At 37.4% G+C, this 14,147-nt stretch overlaps 1 non-coding gene across 1 annotated transcript; it reads right to left on the bottom strand.

Annotated features, from left to right (window-relative positions):
- Positions 1-13,839: 13,839 nt before the first annotated feature.
- On the bottom strand, positions 13,840-13,946 carry LOC139865123 (small nucleolar RNA R71). Its single transcript, XR_011764648.1, has one exon. It is a non-coding gene; the product is annotated as a small nucleolar RNA R71 (small nucleolar RNA).
- Between the last annotated feature and the right edge of the window lie 201 nt (positions 13,947-14,147).

Raw genomic sequence — 14,147 nt, forward strand, 5'->3', positions numbered from 1 at the left:
AAAGAAATCACTGATGTACAAAGTGTGAAGAATAAAGAAGTGATTCTTGTATTTCAAGACTATATTGCTTGAGGACAAGCAACGCTCAAGTGTGGGAATATTTGATAATGCTAAAAACGAACATATATTTCATAGCATTATTCCCCAAGAAAGACAAGCTTTTAGTTGCAATTGTTCTATTTAAAAGTGATATTCGTTTAAATAATAAAAGGTGAAGACAAAAGACAGATTCGACGAATTGAAGATGCAAACGACCAAAAAGCTCAAAAGTACAAAATACAATCAAAGAGGTTCCAATTATTGATAAGAAACATCTCGAAATTACAAGAGTACAAGATTCAAAACGCAAAGTATAAGATATAAAATAGTACGCAAGGACGTTCGAAAATTCGGAACCGGGACCAGAGTCAACTCTCAACGCTCGACGCAACGGACTAAAAATTACAAGTTAACTATGTATATAAATATAATATAATATATAATTAATTATATTAATTATATATATATTATATTTATAAAAATCGTCGGCAAACAAAGAGCCAAATGTGGGTGAGCTGTAAAAACGATCTCCGCGACTCGCGGAGTTTGAAGAAGGAAAGGGCCGCAAGTCGCGGAGCCCTAAAAACTGAAACTCCCTATAAAAGCAAACGAATTCTGATCGCAAAAACCACATAATATATCAATCTCTCTATATCTATACGTAATATTTATATTTATAATTTATATTTTAATTTTAATTTTAATTTTAATCCTAATAATAAGGGTATGTTAGCGAAAGTTGTAAGGGTATAAGACGAAATTCTGTCCGTGTAACGCTACGCTATTTTTAATCATTGTAAGTTATGTTCAACCTTTTTAATTTAATGTCTCGTAGCTAAGTTATTATTATGCTTATTTAATCCGAAGTAATCATGATGTTGGGCTAATTACTAAAATTGGGTAATTGGGCTTTGTACCATAATTGGGGTTTGGATAAAAGAACGACACTTGTGGAAATTAGACTATGGGCTATTAATGGGTTTTATATTAACTAAACAATACCTTGTTAATTTAATATACAAACTTATAATTCGACGTATTTATATATAACCACATACGCTTGACTGGGTACGGTGGGCGGGACATTTATAAATACCAATAATTATTCATTTTACCGGACACGGAACTGGATTAATAGTTAATAGACTTGTTGAAACAGGGGTGAATTACATTCAAGGGTAATTGGTGTAATTGTTAACAAAGTAGTAAAACCTTGGTTTACACGCAGTCGATAACCTGGTGTATTCATTAAACAAAGTATTAAAACCTTGTTACAATTCGAATCCCCAATTAGTTGGAATATTTGACTTCGGAAATAAGAATAATTTGACGAAGGCTTTCGCTCTTTATATTTATGACTGATGGACTATTATGGACAAATCCGTATGGACATATTAAATAATCCAGGACAAAGAACAATTAACCCATGGGCATAAAACTAAAATCAACACGTCAAACATCATGATTACGGAAGTTTAAATAAGCATAATTCTTTTATTTCATATTTAATTTCCTTTATTTTATATTTAATTGCACTTCTAATTATCGCATTTTTATTTATTATTATTGTATTTAATTGCACTTTTAATTATCGTACTTTTTAATTATCGCAAGTTTATTTTATCGCACTTTTATTATTCGCAATTTCATTATCGTTATTTACTTTACGCTTTAAATTAAGTCTTTTTAATATTTTACATTTGGTTTTAACTGCGACTAAAGTTTTAAAATCGACAAACCGGTCATTAAACGGTAAAAACCTCCCTTTATAATAATAATATTACTTATATATATATATATATATATTTGTATTTTTATAAAGGTAAACTAATATAGCGTTAAGCTTTGTTTAAAGATTTTCCCTGTGGAACGAACCGGACTTACTAAAAACTACACTACTGTACGATTAGGTACACTGCCTATAAGTGTTGTAGCAAGGTTTAAGTATATCCATTCTATAAATAAATAAATATCTTGTGTAAAATTGTATCGTATTTAATAGTATTTCCTTGTAAAATATAAAGCTATTTTATATACACCTCGCACGACATCAAGTTATTTTTGGCGCCGCTGCCGGGGAACAATCTAGCTTAAAAGCCGGAAGCGTAACGCTAAATTTAAAAAAAAAAAGGATTTTTATTTTTAGTTTACTTTTATAAAAATTCACTTTTGTAAAAATACGTTTTTAATTATTCAAAAATATAAAAAGAAAACAAAAATTTTAATATATTTTTTTTAAGATTTTGTTAAATATTTAAGTTTTATAAAGTTTCTTTATTTTTATTTTATAAAAATATAAGTTTTATTTAAATATTTTTATTTAAACAGAATATATTTAAGAAAAAAAAAACGCGTCGAATTTTAAACTGTACCTGAGTTGAAAATTGGAACCCCGCGACTCGCGGAGTTTGCAGCCTCGAATACCGCGACTCGCGGAGCCGCCCTGACAGGCCAGACCAGAACCCTAATCTCGCATTTAATACGGAGTAATTAATTAATTATTATTATTTAAACCCTAATTAGGGTATTATTAGTATAATATTTAGTTTTAATTTTCTTATTTTATTTAGTTTTATTTAGTTTAATATATATAAAATTAATAGTTTTATAAAATAATTAATATAAAAATAATATTTTTATAAAATTTGCACGTTTTATAACTTTTTGTATATTTTTATATTTTGTCCCTTTTTAATCATTTTAGCGTAATATTTGTATTTTTAGCTCATATTTAGTTTTAATATATAGTTTTTGCCATAGTTATTTTTTTACTTCTAGATTTTTAGGCTTTGCCGTAAAATCCCTTAAGTGCCTTTTCTTTAGACTAAGATTTAGGTGCTTTAGAATTTTGCGACGCCTTTTTAAGTTTTAGTTTCTTTTTAAGTTATTGCCATTTGGGATATAGTTTTTCTTGTAAGCTTTAATATTTTTAGACACCTTTTACCTATGTATCAATTATCATTCCAATTAGTAATCTCAATTTGCGATTATAATTTTAAGTTAGTGATAGTAATAAGGTTGGGTTAGTCTAGTGTTTTTAATGTAGCGACCCGACCAAATCATGTTTGACGGCGCCGTCTACTTAGGTCCCGTTACGTGGTCATAAGTCTTTAAAACAACGTTTGACCAAAAGATATGTCGCATTCATTTCAAATGTAAAGATTGTTCAAAGTTTACGAGAATAGTTCCACCACAAGTTACGATACAAAGTTTTTATGTACAAATGAAACTTATGCGACACAATTTAAAAGTAGTCAAAAGACGCTCCATGTATGCATATATACTCGACATCCAATGCAAGTATCAAAATAATGAGCGGAAGCATGTATCATGTATCGTTCAAGGACCTGAGAAAAACATAGAAATCTGTCAACGAAAACGTTGGTGAAATCATAGGTTTAAGTAAGTAAGTACAAGTGAACCACAAGATTTGCATCAATGAAATAATAGTAATACATTCCAAAAGTTTGTTTCACGAGCACCCAATTATCAATGCTTAACATTTCCTTCCATTGAACCCCATCACTTAGTGCTAGAACATACACTGTTTCTCAAAAATATATTTCATTCGTAAACGGTAGCGAACCGTTTGAATGAGGGTTTGTCAAACCCATATGGATCCATACAACATAAGTTCTCGCTTACACCCGGCAAGTGTAACTAATGATAATCGAATTGAGGATTTTGTTCTAAACTCGTATGTAGAATGTTTGTTTTCCTGTACTTGAGTTCACTTAGTAAAAGAAATGTTTATGTTTTCTCATCCCAAATGTAAGTTCAAAAAGAGTAAAAGTGGGACTATGATCTCACCTTGAGTGAACGAGTAGTAAAGTACTTCGACAAGTAAACGTGTGCAAAGAACAATGCTAGTCTTGACCTAAACAATAGGTTTGTATCAATAACGGTAAACACAATAGGTCAAAGATGTTCAATTAGTCCTATGGCTCGTTAAGACTCGATCATAATAGCATGTGAATCAAATTGTCATGTTTCATGCAAGGTACAAGTATAAAAACATGTTAGAACGATTGCACAATTATTTGGTTAAGTTTGATTAAAAGTCAACTTGGTCGGGTCAAAGTCAACAGAAAAGTCAACGGGTCGGGTTGGATATCCGACAATTTTTCTAAGTTATATAATCATATATGAGCATGTTGGCCAAGTTTCATGTTAATCGGAGGTCCGTAGCATAGCAAACATTTTCATGTCAAATGACCAAAGCAAACAGCCAGTTTTAGCCAAATGGGACGGCGTCCCAAATGGCTAGACGGCGTCTCGATTAAAAGAGTGGGACGGCGTCCCCAATTCCTAGACGGCGTCTAGGTTAGAAGAGTGGGACGTCGTCCTGGGTATCTGGACGGCGTCCTGAGGTGTTTCCAGGCCCTGGTAAACTCCTAAGTGCACGAATCAAAACTCATCCCAACACAATTTACAAACCGCAACCATTCAAGGCATGCATTTTATATCACCGGAAAGGTATTTTGACCAGGAACGCAACTATGCACTTTTTATCAATCAAACTTTCATTTACAACAACCAAAAACCGCAATCAATGCTCCTCATTCAATGCATACAAGTCATAAACGCCATTTAATGATTCGATAGCCAAATTACATGAACAATATGCCGTTTCGAAGGTAATTAAGCATACAACACAACCTAACACTTACAATTAACATTTCATGTCATTTAATGCATCAAAAATCCATTCCTAGTTCATGAAACCCTAACCAAAAATCACCAAATTTCATAATCAAGTTTAAGAGGTTTCTTAGATCAATCTTTACATCCAAATGAAGCTAATGATACTAGTAACACTTTTAAAACATGCACATTAACAATCTAATAACATTTGATCATCCAAAATCAAGGATTTAGCAAGTAATTTTCATAATGAACTAGTTACACCAAAAACAACAAATCGAGCATACAATTTACTTACACGACATCACAATGAGCCATAGACACTAATTAACATACTTTTAAGTCAAGAACACAAATTTAAAGAAAACTAGTGTTTTAGAAATGTTACCCAAACGAGATGAAGTTGGTACCAAAACGAAGAGGATGAAGAGAGGATCACGAATATGTAATTTATTTTGTTGTAAGCCTCCTAGATCGAATTTAGATGATGATTGAATGAATTTGGAAATTGGGTGTGTTCTTGCTAGAGAGAAAGAGAGAGAGAGAGAGAGAGATGGTTGAATGGTGGTGATTGGGGTGGACTAGGTGACCTAGTCAACTAGTTTGCCCCGTGTCAATTTTAGTCCCTCGAGTTTGTAGTCGGGTGCGGAAAATACCTAAACGGAAATTTTAAAACGCGTATTAACGGGAGATGTTATAGACATGTAACGGAGTTTAAATTAGTATAACGGAAAAGAAAACGGAAAAAGGCGGGATGTTACATTACCTACTCCTTAAAAGAAATTTCGTCCCGAAATTTAAGTAGGCGTAGTAGTCGTTGTTTCTTCCTCGAGATCTTGCGTTTCCGAATTCACGAATAGATGAGGATACTTCCTTCGCATTTGATCTTGTCTTTCCCAAGTAAACTCGGGTCCCCTTTTGGCGTTCCAACGGACTTTAACAATCGGGATTCGGCTTTGTTTCAATGTCTTGACGGAGGTGTCCACAATTTCAACCGGTTCCTCCACAAAATGAAGTTTGTCATCAATAGTAAGTTCTTCGAGAGGGATGACGATATCGGGTTCGGCAAGACACTTTTTCAAGTTAGATACATGGAAGGTAGGATGAACGGAGTTCAATTGAGGCGGAAGATCTAAACGATAAGCAACGGTTCCAATACGCTCCAAGATTTCGAAAGGACCAATGTACCGCGGATTTAGCTTCCCGCGTTTCCCAAAACGGATTACACCCTTCCAAGGTGCGACTTTTAACATTACTCGGTCACCGACTTGAAATTCAAGATCGTTGCGTCGTTTGTCGGTATAGCTCTTTTGACGACTTCGGGCCGTCCTAAGCCTATCTCGGATTTGAACGATTTTCTCGGTGGTTTCGTGAATGAGTTCGGGTCCGGTGATTTGCACGTCGCCTACCTCGGCCCAACAAAGAGGTGAACGACATTTGCGGCCATATAGCGCTTCAAAAGGTGCGGCTTTAATACTCGCGTGATAACTATTGTTGTAAGAGAACTCGGCGAGAGGTAAGTGCTTGTCCCAAGCTTTTCCGAAATCAACCACGCAAGCTCGTAACATGTCCTCTAAGGTTTGAATTGTACGCTCGCTTTGTCCATCGGTTTGACGATGATATGCGGTGCTCATGTCTAAACGCGTTCCCAACGCTTCTTGCAATGTACGCCAAAATCTAGAAACGAAACGGCCATCTCGGTCGGAGATAATCGATAATGGTACACCGTGTCGGGCTACGATCTCCTTAATGTAAAGTTGTGCAAGTTTCTCCATTTTGTCCGTTTCTTTCATGGCAAGGAAGTGTGCGGATTTGGTGAGACGGTCAACAATAACCCAAATGGTATCATAACCGCCCGTCGTTTTTGGTAGTTTGGTGATAAAATCCATCGTTATCCTTTCCCACTTCCATTGCGGGATCTCGGGTTGTCGAAGTAGTCCGGACGGTCTTTGGTGTTCGGCTTTGACCTTGGAACATGTCAAACACTTGGAAACATAAGTAGCTACGTCCCTTTTGATGTTCGGCCACCAATATAGTTGTTTAAGGTCGTGGTACATCTTATTGGCACCGGGGTGAATCGAGTATCGTGACTTATGGGCTTCATCTAAAATAAGGCTTCGTAGATCTCCATAACTAGGCACCCAAATTCTTCCGGCGAAATATCGGAGTCCGGTTTCTTTAACCTCGAATCGAGAGGTGAGGACGTTCAAGTGTTCGAGAGAGATGTTTTCATCCTTGAGAGCCTCATCTTGGGCTACCCGAATTTGGCTATTAAGGTTTGTGTGGATGGTGATGTTTAAGGCTCGGACACGAAGAGGCACCGCTCTTTCTTTTCGACTTAAGGCATCGGCTACTACATTTGCCTTCCCGGGATGGTAACAAAGCTCGCAATCGTAATCGTTTAAGGTTTCAATCCACCTTCGTTGTCTCATGTTTAGTTGCTTTTGATCAAAAATGTGTTGAAGGCTTTTGTGATCGGTGAAGATAGTACTCTTGGTTCCATAAAGATAGTGTCTCCACATTTTAAGTGCAAAGACAACGGCTCCGAGTTCGAGATCATGTGTCGTATAGTTTCGTTCATGAATTTTGAGTTGTCGAGAAGCATAAGCAATGACTTTTGTTCGTTGCATCAATACACACCCAAAACCATGTTTTGAGGCATCGCAATATACAACAAAGTCATCATTGCCTTCGGGAAGTGACAAGATAGGAGCGGTGGTTAGCTTCGTTTTCAAGATTTGGAATGCGGATTCATGTTCGGTCGTCCAAATGAATTTCTTTCCCTTGTGAGTCAATGCGGTTAGAGGACGTGCAACCAAAGAGAAATTTTCGATGAATCTACGATAGTACCCGGCGAGACCCAAAAATTGACGAATGTGAGTAGGAGTAGTAGGAGTCTCCCATTTACTAATGGCTTCGATCTTCGTGGGATCGACTTTAATGCCTTGATCACTTACAACATGACCAAGAAATTGAACTTCCTTCAACCAAAATTCACACTTGGAGAATTTGGCATAAAGTCGTTCTTGTCTCAAGAGTTCAAGCACAAGTCGGAGATGTTGTTCGTGCTCTTCTTCATTTTTAGAATAGATCAATATATCATCGATGAACACAATAACGAATTTATCGAGATACGGTTTGCACACACGGTTCATAAGATCCATGAACACCGCCGGTGCGTTAGTGAGACCAAATGGCATGACAAGGAATTCATAACTACCATAACGAGTTCGGAAAGCGGTTTTGGAGACATCTTCCCCCTTAACCCTCAATTGATGATAACCCGAGCGGAGATCGATTTTCGAATATACACAAGACCCTTGTAGTTGATCAAAGAGGTCATCGATGCGAGGAAGAGGATATCGGTTCTTAACCGTCAATTTATTTAGTTCACGATAATCAATGCACATTCGTAGGGATCCGTCTTTCTTTTTAACAAACAAAATCGGAGCGCCCCAAGGTGAATGGCTAGGTTGGATAAAACCACGATCAAGTAGTTCTTGGATTTGACTTTGCAATTCTTGCATTTCGGATGGGGCGAGTCTATATGGTGCACGTGCTACGGGTGCGGCTCCCGGAATAAGATCGATTTGGAATTCAACCGGTCGATGAGGTGGAAGACCCGGCAATTCGTCGGGAAATACATCGGAAAAGTCACTAACAATTGGCACATCATCGATATGCTTATCATCGGACTCGACTTTCTTAACGTGGGCAAGGATCGCAAAACAACCCTTACGGAGCAGTTTTCTAACTTTAAGGCACGAAACGAGGTTGAGTCTGGTGCAACTCTTATCGCCATAAACAATCAAAGGTTCACCATTCTCGATAGGAATTCGGATTGCGTTAAGATCACAAAGGATGTGAGATTTCGTTTTGACTAACCAATTCATACCGATTATTACATCAAAGCTTCCTAGTTCCATGGGTATCAAGTCAATCTCAAATTCCTTACCCAAAATGTTTAACGTACACCCCCGGTAATATGTGTCAGCACTTAATAGTTTCCCGTTAGCCACTTCAATGGTATAAGTGGTATCTAATGGAAGAGGTGGAGTGCTAAAAGAATGAGTCAAAGTCTTGGATGCAAAGCATTTATCGGCACCCGAATCGAATAAGCAAGAGACATAAGAATTGTTGAGAAGAAACGTACCCGTGACTAGTTCAGTGTCATCCCGGGCTTCCTCGGTGTTGATGTTGAAAGCTCGGCCGCGCATATTGGGGTTATCTTTCTTCTTTGGGCATGCATTTCTATAATGACCCGTTTGGCCACATTCGTAACAAGTGCCCGTCTTTGGTGCATTGGGCCACTTTCGAGCGACGGGAGTGGCACTTTTACAATCGTTGGCCTTATGACCAATTCCTTGGCACCGATGGCAAATTAGCTTACTACATTCGCCAAAGTGATGTTTGTTGCATTTGTTGCAAAAAGGTAGATTCTCGGCATAACCCTTCTTGCCGTCGAAAGTGAAAGATTTCTTGGCAAAGTTGTTGTTGCTTGATTGGGAGGGTTCCCACTTTCTTTTGTTGCCGCCCGATTTATCCTCGGCCTTAGGTGCCGGAACTACGATTTCGTCAACCGTTTCAATTAGTTGGCGAGCCATGTTCATAGCGGCTTGATGAGTAGTGGGTTTGGATGACATCACCCCTTGTTTGATGCTTTTTGGAAGACCGAGCATGTAGAGCTCAATCCTTTGAGATTCGGGGTTAACAAGATTAGGACACATCAAGGATAGTTCGGCGAAGCGTTGATTATAAGCTTTAAGATCGTTTCCGACCGCTTTCAAAGCTCTTAGTTCTTCCTCAAGCTTTCGGGTTTCTTCGCGCGGAAAATACTCAACAATCATCTTTTCCTTTAGATCGGCCCAAGAGAGGGCATGAGCTTCATCGGTACCCACCGATTGAACATAGGTGTTCCACCATGTTAGAGCAATTCCGGAGAAAGTGTGAGTGGAGTATTTGACCTTGTCTTGGTCCCGACAACCGCTTATGCTAAAGACGGCTTCCGTTTGCTCAAACCATCGGGTGAGCACGACCGGTCCCCCGGTTCCATCAAAAGTGTGAGGTTTGCACCCCATGAAAGCTTTATAGGAGCATCCCTCGTTTGAGTTTCCGGCTCCATTGTTGTTGTTGTTGTTGTTGTTGTTGTGGTTGTTATTATTATTGTTGTTGGATGAGTGACCGGCCATGGCCGCATCTACGGCGGTAGCTATCATCCGTTCGAGAGCTTGTTCGGGAGTTTCATTGCGGCGTACACAACGAGGAGCCATTGTTCCTTCAAGACACAAGAATATCATTGATTAGTATTCTCAATAATACTAACCGTGATATAGAATAAAGATAAAGAGAAGTTTTTCCTCGACTCGCCTTAAATTCTTTATGCCATAATGTCGGAACGTTCATATGAGTCACCGTAATATAATCCCGGAAATTATATTACCCTGATTCATATGTGCATTCGACATCATTTCATATAGTCAAGGTGGCGTGTCAATCAAATTAAACAACGTGAGATTAAGATGAACTAAGAGTAGATATGAGTAGAAGCGTTCGAGTATAAATGCACAAGTAGTTAAGTAATTCCTACTTCAAGTCTATATGCCGGTTGTAGTCTAGACTCACCAATGTACCCTATGACTCGGGGTCGACACCAATGAACTCTAAATCCCTACAACCAACGCTCTGATACCATCTGTAGCGACCCGACCAAATCATGTTTGACGGCGCCGTCTACTTAGGTCCCGTTACGTGGTCATAAGTCTTTAAAACAACGTTTGACCAAAAGATATGTCGCATTCATTTCAAATGTAAAGATTGTTCAAAGTTTACGAGAATAGTTCCACCACAAGTTACGATACAAAGTTTTTATGTACAAATGAAACTTATGCGACACAATTTAAAAGTAGTCAAAAGACGCTCCATGTATGCATATATACTCGACATCCAATGCAAGTATCAAAATAATGAGCGGAAGCATGTATCATGTATCGTTCAAGGACCTGAGAAAAACATAGAAATCTGTCAACGAAAACGTTGGTGAAATCATAGGTTTAAGTAAGTAAGTACAAGTGAACCACAAGATTTGCATCAATGAAATAATAGTAATACATTCCAAAAGTTTGTTTCACGAGCACCCAATTATCAATGCTTAACATTTCCTTCCATTGAACCCCATCACTTAGTGCTAGAACATACACTGTTTCTCAAAAATATATTTCATTCGTAAACGGTAGCGAACCGTTTGAATGAGGGTTTGTCAAACCCATATGGATCCATACAACATAAGTTCTCGCTTACACCCGGCAAGTGTAACTAATGATAATCGAATTGAGGATTTTGTTCTAAACTCGTATGTAGAATGTTTGTTTTCCTGTACTTGTGTTCACTTAGTAAAAGAAATGTTTATGTTTTCTCATCCCAAATGTAAGTTCAAAAAGAGTAAAAGTGGGACTATGATCTCACCTTGAGTGCACGAGTAGTAAAGTACTTCGACAAGTAAACGTGTGCAAAGAACAATGCTAGTCTTGACCTAAACAATAGGTTTGTATCAATAACGGTAAACACAATAGGTCAAAGATGTTCAATTAGTCCTATGGCTCGTTAAGACTCGATCATAATAGCATGTGAATCAAATTGTCATGTTTCATGCAAGGTACAAGTATAAAAACATGTTAGAACGATTGCACAATTATTTGGTTAAGTTTGATTAAAAGTCAACTTGGTCGGGTCAAAGTCAACAGAAAAGTCAACGGGTCGGGTTGGATATCCGACAATTTTTCTAAGTTATATAATCATATATGAGCATGTTGGCCAAGTTTCATGTTAATCGGAGGTCCGTAGCATAGCAAACATTTTCATGTCAAATGACCAAAGCAAACAGCCAATTTTAGCCAAATGGGACGGCGTCCCAAATGGCTAGACGGCGTCTCGATTAAAAGAGTGGGACGGCGTCCCCAATTCCTAGACGGTGTCTAGGTTAGAAGAGTGGGACGTCGTCCTGGGTATCTGGACGGCGTCCTGAGGTGTTTCCAGGCCCTGGTAAACTCCTAAGTGCACGAATCAAAACTCATCCCAACACAATTTACAAACCGCAACCATTCAAGGCATGCATTTTATATCACCGGAAAGGTATTTTGACCAGGAACGCAACTATGCACTTTTTATCAATCAAACTTTCATTTACAACAACCAAAAACCGCAATCAATGCTCCTCATTCAATGCATACAAGTCATAAACGCCATTTAATGATTCGATAGCCAAATTACATGAACAATATGCCGTTTCGAAGGTAATTAAGCATACAACACAACCTAACACTTACAATTAACATTTCATGTCATTTAATGCATCAAAAATCCATTCCTAGTTCATGAAACCCTAACCAAAAATCACCAAATTTCATAATCAAGTTTAAGAGGTTTCTTAGATCAATCTTTACATCCAAATGAAGCTAATGATACTAGTAACACTTTTAAAACATGCACATTAACAATCTAATAACATTTGATCATCCAAAATCAAGGATTTAGCAAGTAATTTTCATAATGAACTAGTTACACCAAAAACAACAAATCGAGCATACAATTTACTTACACGACATCACAATGAGCCATAGACACTAATTAACATACTTTTAAGTCAAGAACACAAATTTAAAGAAAACTAGTGTTTTAGAAATGTTACCCAAACGAGATGAAGTTGGTACCAAAACGAAGAGGATGAAGAGAGGATCACGAATATGTAATTTATTTTGTTGTAAGCCTCCTAGATCGAATTTAGATGATGATTGAATGAATTTGGAAATTGGGTGTGTTCTTGCTAGAGAGAAAGAGAGAGAGAGAGAGAGAGATGGTTGAATGGTGGTGATTGGGGTGGACTAGGTGACCTAGTCAACTAGTTTGCCCCGTGTCAATTTTAGTCCCTCGAGTTTGTAGTCGGGTGCGGAAAATACCTAAACGGAAATTTTAAAACGCGTATTAACGGGAGATGTTATAGACATGTAACGGAGTTTAAATTAGTATAACGGAAAAGAAAACGGAAAAAGGCGGGATGTTACATTTAAGTTCTATAAGTCTTTTTTTTTCTTTCTTATTTTTATTTTTCGATCTTTTTCCGACGCACTCTTTTTCTTTCTTATTTATCGCTATTCTAGTTTTTAGGACATAGATTTTTATTCTACTTCTTATCTAAATTTCTTAAAATTACGAAAATTTATTTTAAGTGGTTAAATTGATAGACATCAAAATTTTCTGGTTCGTAGTAATAGTTGGATTTGTACGTGGACCGGGTTATTGGAGCCAAACAGTCCTCAATTATATTGAGACCAAACGAATCCTGCCCATCTGCTGCATCTTTTGGCTATTCGAAACGTGGGCAAAATCAGAAAAGTCTATTGATTGGATAACTTATATAATTTTTCTTTCCTTTTTAAAAACTAATAGGATATTCAGTGAATGCACCGAGCAAGACGTTCACCACCTTTTGTACGTTCACCACCTGTAACTAGATCAAGACATTTAGCAAATATTACCGCCGTTGATTTTTCTTTAGAATCGTCATCCAGTAGACCAAGTACTCCAGTTCAAATTTCCGATAATCCATTTTTTGAACCCGACCTCACAATTGAGAATCCGGAGAATATTCAGGGATGATTCATAGATCCTGAACCATTAAATTTTCCTCCGGAACCACCAATCATTCAAACAGAGATTGTTGAGGAACGAACCATTAAATCAGAATCCTCTAGTGATTCCGATTCAACAAATTCAATTATGGAGAATCTGGAACCTTTAAGTATGGAAGACCGAATGAGAGCTAAACGCACTGGCCAAGGTCACGCAATTACTCATCCAGACATTAATGCGCCAGATTATGAAATCAAAGGACAAATTCTACACATGGTGACAAATCAATGCCAATTTAGTGGTGCGCCGAAGGAAGATCCAAATGAACATCTACGTACCTTTAATAGGATCTGCACTCTATTTAAAATCCGAGAAGTGGAGGATGAACAGATATATCTCATGTTATTTCCCTGGACTTTAAAGGGAGAAGCCAAAGATTGGTTGGAATCGTTACCTGAAGGGGCGATTGATACATGGGACGTTTTAGTTGAAAAATTTCTTAAACAATTTTTTCCTGCATCTAAAGCCGTAAGACTTCAAGGAGAAATTGTTGCGTTCACACAGAAGCCAAATGAAACTCTATATGAGGCATGGACAAGATTTGGAAAGTTATTAAGAGGATGTCCGCAACATGGTTTAGATACCTGTCAAATAGTACAAATATTCTACCAAGGATGCGACATCACCACAAGAAAAGACATAGATATAGCAGCTGGTGGTTCCATTATGAAGAAAACCGAAACTGATGCTTATAAAATTATTGATAACACTGCTTCCCACTCACATGAGTGGCACCAAGAAAAAGATATCGTTAGATCATCTAAAGCAGCTAGAGCCGA

The sequence above is a fragment of the Rutidosis leptorrhynchoides genome, chromosome 8 (genome assembly GCF_046630445.1).
Source record: "Rutidosis leptorrhynchoides isolate AG116_Rl617_1_P2 chromosome 8, CSIRO_AGI_Rlap_v1, whole genome shotgun sequence".
NCBI lineage: Eukaryota > Viridiplantae > Streptophyta > Magnoliopsida > Asterales > Asteraceae > Rutidosis > Rutidosis leptorrhynchoides.